Raw genomic sequence first — 7,451 nt, 5'->3', positions numbered from 1 at the left:
TCAGAAGAATATGTTCTTCCAATTCAGCGGCGATAAGAGGGGGAAACGAGAAATTGAGGGGGCATTCTTGATTTTTAAGCTCAAGGAGAGAACACCTATCTTCCTTGAATTTTCACCAAATTCAAGCCAAATTCGTGGAAAATTTTGGGTGTGCGTTGCTCGAAGTTTGCCCAGATCGACTCTCTGCCAATTCCTGGTACTTCTAGGTTTATTCTGAATGCATTTTACAATTAATTAAGGATCAATTTTCCCAATTGTATAGTTCATTTATGTTCGCTGTTTTTTTTTATAAATTCCAATTTTATTTCTGTTCATTCTCGAATTTCTATTATTTTGAAATTGTTTTAGCTTTAGTTGTCTTAGTTAAATAGTTTCGAATTTAAATTGATCATTAATCATTTCTTATTTGAGTTCAATTACCTTAATTAGAAAATCCTGTTCGCGATTTGCCAATCTACGATAGCTTTAAATTTGAAAAAAAATACTCTAAGTTCAATCCATTGAATTAAGACTCACCCTGTTAGGAAATTCTTAGCATGACATTCTACAAAGGAGTTAAGCTAAATTTGTCATCCACTGTATCAGCTTAATTCATCCCGAGTCAACAAATCGTAGTCAAGATTTGTGAGCTAGGGGGCACATTTGCAAATTCGACATCAATTGGGGTAGAACTGCAAAGCTCTATAAATCAATTTATTGGATTCCTAATCCGTTAGAACAGTGACCAGATTCTGAAAAATAATACCAGTAAATCGATTGGATTTTTCTAAGATTGCCTCAACTAAATCATATCAATTTCACTATCAATTTCAATTGGAGTTTACTAAAACATATCAATTCCACTAAATCTAATTAGTTAGCAATTCTGAGATTACTTAGCAATTCTTACCAAAAATTGCTAACTAATCATACATCCGAAGCTTATTGATAGAAGAATTTAGAAAATGAATTTCCGTAAATTGATATGTTTTGAGCTAAAAAAGTATAAGGTTGAATATATCTTACAAGCATAATTTTCATTTGGGTAAAAAGGATGTCATCTTAACCAAAATTAGAATTTAAACCCTACATTGCTAAAAAGTGAATTTTCCCTATCGCCTCCCATGGGTTCAACCCCTTACTTAAACACTAAGGGATAAAAAAATTTAATTGATTAAGTTCAGAAAACCCTTAAAATAACGACACATATAAACACATATTTTTGAACTTATCCCTAATGAATGTAAGTCAACTTTTACTGTCCACCCACTACTAACTCCATTTATCTGGAGTATGTTCTATGAGATTGTGAATAATATCTACCTCACAGGTTCACATCCAGAATGTGAAAGTCTTTGTGCCCAATTATTTAGCTGATAAAATAAAATCAAGTTTAAAGATACTATAATCCAGATTAATGAAAAAAGAGTTACCTTGGAGGTAAATTCTGATTGTTTTGTCTATCCAGCTCATAAGTCCATTTTAGGGGTAAAATATATTGTTTATATGTAAAATGTGCTTATGAAATGAAATTTATAAGATCACCTTAGTCATAAAAATATGTTTAAAGTAAGGGATACGACCACATGGATGAGGATAATCAATTATGAATTTTAATTTCATAAAAGAGGGAAGAATATAAGAAGTAGGATAGATATAGAGGGAAGAACTCAGAGAAAGTTGTGGGATGATATTGAAGCTCTTGATCGTCTTTCAAATATCAAGATATTAAATTTATGAGAAGATAATTATTCTAGTGGATTTATTAACAGAGATCCAGATATCTAAACCAAGAAAATAAAAACAAGAACTGTAACTAATTTCTATAGACTTTTTATGAGAAAAAAATGAACCTACAAGTGCTATTGATGAAGTGATCCAACATGGGCTTGTAAATTCCACCCTCGCTCGGTATTTTGGATCAATCAAGAGAAAAAAAAACAAAGGAGGAGACTTGGTATGGTCAAAGTTTGACCATCATAATTGATTTCTAGCTCCAACTTTCCTGCTGGATAACTAATGTTGGGGTGAAGCTCCAAAATGTATTTTTTGTGCTTTCAGTGTTCCACTAATAAGATCTAAGGGATGGTTACAAAGAGGAAAGATCTAAGGTATGGTGAGCTCAATCTACCATTTGGATCACCAGATATTGCTGTCTGAAGTTGAGTTAATCTAAGCCATTGATCTTCTTCTCTATCCATAAAACCAAAAGTTTAGTCTCAGATTCACTTACTAGATTACTCTTAATGGTGTGCCATGATTGGGCAAAACCATTCAATTTCTCTTTCTTATTAATTCTTCACTCACATACATCTGCACTGGATACAAATAAAAATATTTATTAACAATTTATTGTGCAACATATTTTTTGTCATATGGTTTTTTAAAATAAAAAAGTCATAGTTACATGTGTGAATATATTAAATCGAGATGAAATCATGAGAGAATCATAAAACTCCTTTACATATTAAATAAATATACATTCAAGTTTAATAAATTTATTTATGAACAGAAATAAAATGTCAAAAAATGTAAGAAATACCCAGAAATGAAGAAAAAACATAAAAAAATATGAGAAAATATTCATTTTAAGCCATGATAACATTGATTATATGATTATTTGAATGAAAAATACACATGGAATTCATAAAATGAATACACTGATTAGTGATGTAATACGAGAGTGCCGGGATCGACGGCTCGTATCACAGCACAATATAATGAGAATTCCTAAAGCTGTTAATTGTCATGCATGCAAATATTTTTTAAAGTAACTCCTTAATGAGCAGTAAGAGGCGTCGCTGATTAAGTGAAAAGTTCAGTAAATTCTCAAAAGAACAAGATAGTCACGATAGATTCTCAATGACCCTCGAAATCACAAGAATACCCAAGAGGAAAGGAGCATTTTATGGTTCAAGAGTGTCCACAATTTTATATCAGGAATCTAATCTTCTACCTCAAAGGATATTGTACCTCTCAACAAAGTGGCTATCATATTCAATCAGCTTTACTAATAACGTGACAGAGGAAATAATAGGGGAAGACGACACTACAATAGGTAATAATACTGAATATGAAGGAGTGACGAGGAAGTATCTGGCAGGAGTCAAAACTCGTGTGTCACAATTCCTCAATGATCATGTGGTTGTCGTTGTCCGGTGTGATTGGAAAGATGGATACAGAGCGGGCGCACGGGCTGAATGCCGGCGCGCCAGTAGGGAGCAGATATGCGAATGGGTAGGCGGTGCACACGGGCACCAGATAGGGGTGCACGGCAAGGCACATGCGTGGCAAGGTGTAGCGCTTGGCAGGAAGCAGGCGCGCGTGAGCAGAGCGCTGGCGCGAGTAAGGTGCGGCGCGCAGACGGCCACGGGGCGCATGAGCACCAGGCGGGGTGCGAAGCAGGGTAAGACGCTTTGCGGCTGGACGTGGTGCGAGCACAAAGTGCGACGCGCAAGAGGGGCATGGGTGCTCTCGGAGAGCGCTGGCATGCAGGTGGAGCATGGCCGTGCGTGTCGGGGTGTGGGTGCGCAGGCAGGTCACGGGCGCACGGCAGGTCCGAGACGACCACGACGGTGATTGCGCGACGGTGGGCGACGACGTCGTAGGCGGCGAGAGCGGTCTTGCTGACAACGGTCGGGGTGATAGCGAAAGCAGAGGTGGCAGAGACGTCGACCGAAGTCCTTCAAGGTATGGCCAGGATAGTCGATTCTTGCGGACCTTGGACAAAGCAACAAACCAAGAACCCAGTTCTTGAAAGATTTTCAAGAAAGCTGGGCATGAAGAAGACCAGTCGGTGGAGGGGCAATCCATGGAGTGATCTCGATGTGGGCGGTGTAGACGACAATGAGGGCTCACGTTCTCCACTCCCTCTATAGATCTAATTGCTATCTACTCTCTCTAAAGACAACAAGAAGAAAAGTTCAAACTTTCAATTTTGCAAAATCCTATATAGGGAGGATGAGTGCCATCCACTTATATAGGGAGGATGAGTGCCAAGTGGACGATCCTAGGGGAAGAAACCGTCGTGAGATGAAGTCCCCCCTAGACAAGCATTACAACGAAGAAAGAAAGATTAACCTATGAGACCCAACACATAATGGCCCAGTTCGACTGTCCAACGAAATTAAAAATACAACCAAATAATTTAGGAAACTTACAAACGATTTTAAGCCGAGTACTTGAAGTCGGGGTAGTGATCATCGGCACGAGCGGCTCGGTGCGGTTGGACTCGCCCCGTGTCGGTGTTGTCGCGATGGTCCCCCATCAATTAGCATGTTTCCACCTATGCATGGGGGGATGGCAGTAACAAAACCTCCAACATCTTACGAAGATGAATATGCACAACATAGTTATACTTCTGGGAATCAATGTAAGAATGAACCCTATCAGCCTAAGGACTCTTGAGGTGATGAAAGGACCCATTATTGTGACATCATTGTCACACCAATGAAACATGCTTGTAGGATCCACAGGTAACCTCCATGGGGATCAAACCCAATCCAAAGTAACAATATGATACAAATTTGTATAGGGAAAGATGATGAACATCATTTTGAATGTAGCAGGACCCCTAGTGACATGAAGAAAATAAATAACTGATAAAGCTTTTCTACATAGTAAAATAAATTCATTTTTAGGTTGTACATCCCGGGTCCATTTAGGCATTCCTTTTTATTTCTCAATTAATACTGAGCCTTGTCAGTATTATGGTCTTTCGATTTTAGACTCTAGTGCTACTGACTATATGAATTCCCTAAAAGTAATGTTTAAATATTTATCATACCAATTGTAGCACAAATGAAGTCCAAAACACTAATGGTATGTTAGTAAATACTACTGGTATTTGTAGAACTGAAGTTGAACTGATCACAATACCTACCCATGTGTTAAATGTTCTCAAGTTATGTGTGAGCTTGATTTCAGTCCAAATGTTCTCATGAGTTTGGTCTAATGAGCTAATTTTTTATTGGCCCATGCTTTTTTATGCGACAAGACTGCAGGCATGAATTATATACTAAATAGGATGAAAGAAGGGCTATACTAATAGACTTCTCCTGATCCAACATATGTTGATATCACATGGCCTCTACTACTTCATCATCAAACATGAAGAATCTCTAGTTACTTCACCAATATCTTGGCAATCCTTCATTTCATGATTTGAAATGAGGTTTTATTATATATCTCAGGGATTAAAATTTTTTTTTCCTAAATTGGCGCCAAAATAAATTGTGATATATGTTCTCCCACTCTATTGTTCAACTGGATACGAAACATGCGATAGATACTAAAAGGACAACTCTTCATGATAATAAATACGTGAAAATTAATGTCCCTTCCCCTAATGAAGGAGCCAAATGGATGCCAATGGGCATATATAAAGAACTACAAGGAAAATGGTCGAATGGAATGGTACAAGTGATTATTCGTCCTAGGTTATACCCAAAAATATGGAGTACAATATGTGGAAACTTTTTTCCAGTAACCTAGATAAATATTATCAAAATAAGTATCTCCTTGTTGGCTAATCAGAATTAGGAACTCAATTTGATGTAATAAATCATTTTTAAGTGGGAAATTAATGATTAGGTTTATATAAAACCACCAACAGGATAATTTTTATATGGTCTGAAATAATCGTCAAAACATAAGAACACTCAGTTATTGCTAGTGCAGTGATGCCTGATAATCCCAAATTTTTGGTGTTTTAAATAATGATTTTTAGACTTTGTTCATCTTATCAATGTATGAGGATCTGAGATTATTCAACAAATAAAATTACCTCACTAACCTAAGGTAAGTAAGGGTCGAACCACAAGGAGCAGGCATTTCAGTTTAATTTCTATTTCAATTCAATCGATAATTGTTTTATGATTTAATAGATTTAAGATTTCAATTTTTAGAGTAAGAATAAAGATTTAATTATCTTAAATTGGAGTTTAAAGATTTAATAATTCAAAATTTGAATTATTATCCCAGATAGATCTTGACTTAGTCTAAGTCCAGTTCTATCTGAGGTACGCGCCGTGCGCTGCACGTAGCGGCGCGCTGCTGTGCGCTGTGCGCGTAGCGGCGCCTCGCGCTGCTCGTGTCGCGGTGCACGGCCGTGCGCTGCGCGTGTCGCGGCGCGCGGCCGTGTGCTGCGCGTAGCGGCGTGCGGCTGTGCGCTGCACGCGTAGTGCCGCCCGGCGCTGCGCGTGTCGCAGCGCGCGGCTGTGCGCTGCGCGTGTAGCGGCGCTGCTGTGCGCTGCAATATAAAAAAATCTAATGCTTTGTCCAAATTTCGACAAAGTCTTAGATCTGCTTGTCTCACAATGATATTGAAATGATAAATATTGAACAGATTTGGTTGGATAAGTTAGAAAGTTACAATCCTGTACTTTCCAACCCAACTAAATCTGTCTTAAAAAAGAATGATTAAGCAATTACTGAATTCTAAGAAATCACATTTACCTTGTGTCACACCCCTGATCGGCTTGGAAATGATTCTCCTCAGAATCTTCTCAGCTTTGCTCCTTCACTCAACTCAAGTTCTATAGAGGGTCTATAGAACTTTGAGAACAAACAACACTCCACTCTCCCAATGAAATTTCTAGACAACCTACACATTGTTTTTGAGATAGTATTTATAATATTTCTTCTCTCTAACTGCTTGGAGCTTTGAATGGTCCATATTGATCTCCGTAACTGCCACTTGACTTGGTGTATGTTGCTCCATAACCGCCATTTTGACTTGGTCCAAGCCCCCTTCCTTGATTCATTTTTCGCCCATGTATACTATCTCCAAATCAATTTCCGTACTCATTTAAACCAAGATGAGATCTAATCCACTTGATTCATAGAATCAAGTGGGGTTAATCAAAAGAAACTTATAATGAGCAATAAAACATAATCTCTTGTCATTTCATGATAATATATATGCATAAATGATGGCATAATTTATGATAAAACTATGTTCATCAATGCCCATACCCTCTTTTACCAACATACATTGTCGAGAAATGTGGTTATTCTTATGGCCTCTGTAGACGATGTTACAATGTTATGATATTTAAATAAGACAATTAGGTTTGGTCTTAGTTTTCGATGAGGTAAGCCATTAGCTCTAGAAATTGATACTGATTCCGGTTATGATACATAGCAGGTAGACCATCGGTCCACTATTATGTATTTCTCACTTTTTTGTGTCAATCAGGTCACTTGGAGAAGAAAGAAGAAATTGTTTTCTGTGAATGGCATAATTGAGAAGAATTCACAGATTGGTATGAGAAATCTATGAAGCTCTATAGATTTGGGGATTCCTACATGAATTAGGAATCCGACTGACTGGCCTCAAAAATCTTTTTGATAATCATTCCATCATTAATATCACACATGGTCCTGATCAGCATGACTTGACTGAGCAGGTCAAGACTGACTGACATTTCCTCCAAGAAAAACTAAAGGTCTGGATTCTTTATATTTTGTAG

This window comes from Wolffia australiana, chromosome 1, assembly GCF_029677425.1.
Source record: "Wolffia australiana isolate 7733 chromosome 1, ASM2967742v1".
Taxonomy (NCBI): domain Eukaryota; kingdom Viridiplantae; phylum Streptophyta; class Magnoliopsida; order Alismatales; family Araceae; genus Wolffia; species Wolffia australiana.
The sequence above is the reverse complement of the archived record's forward strand: the minus strand, read 5'-3'. Positions refer to the sequence as shown.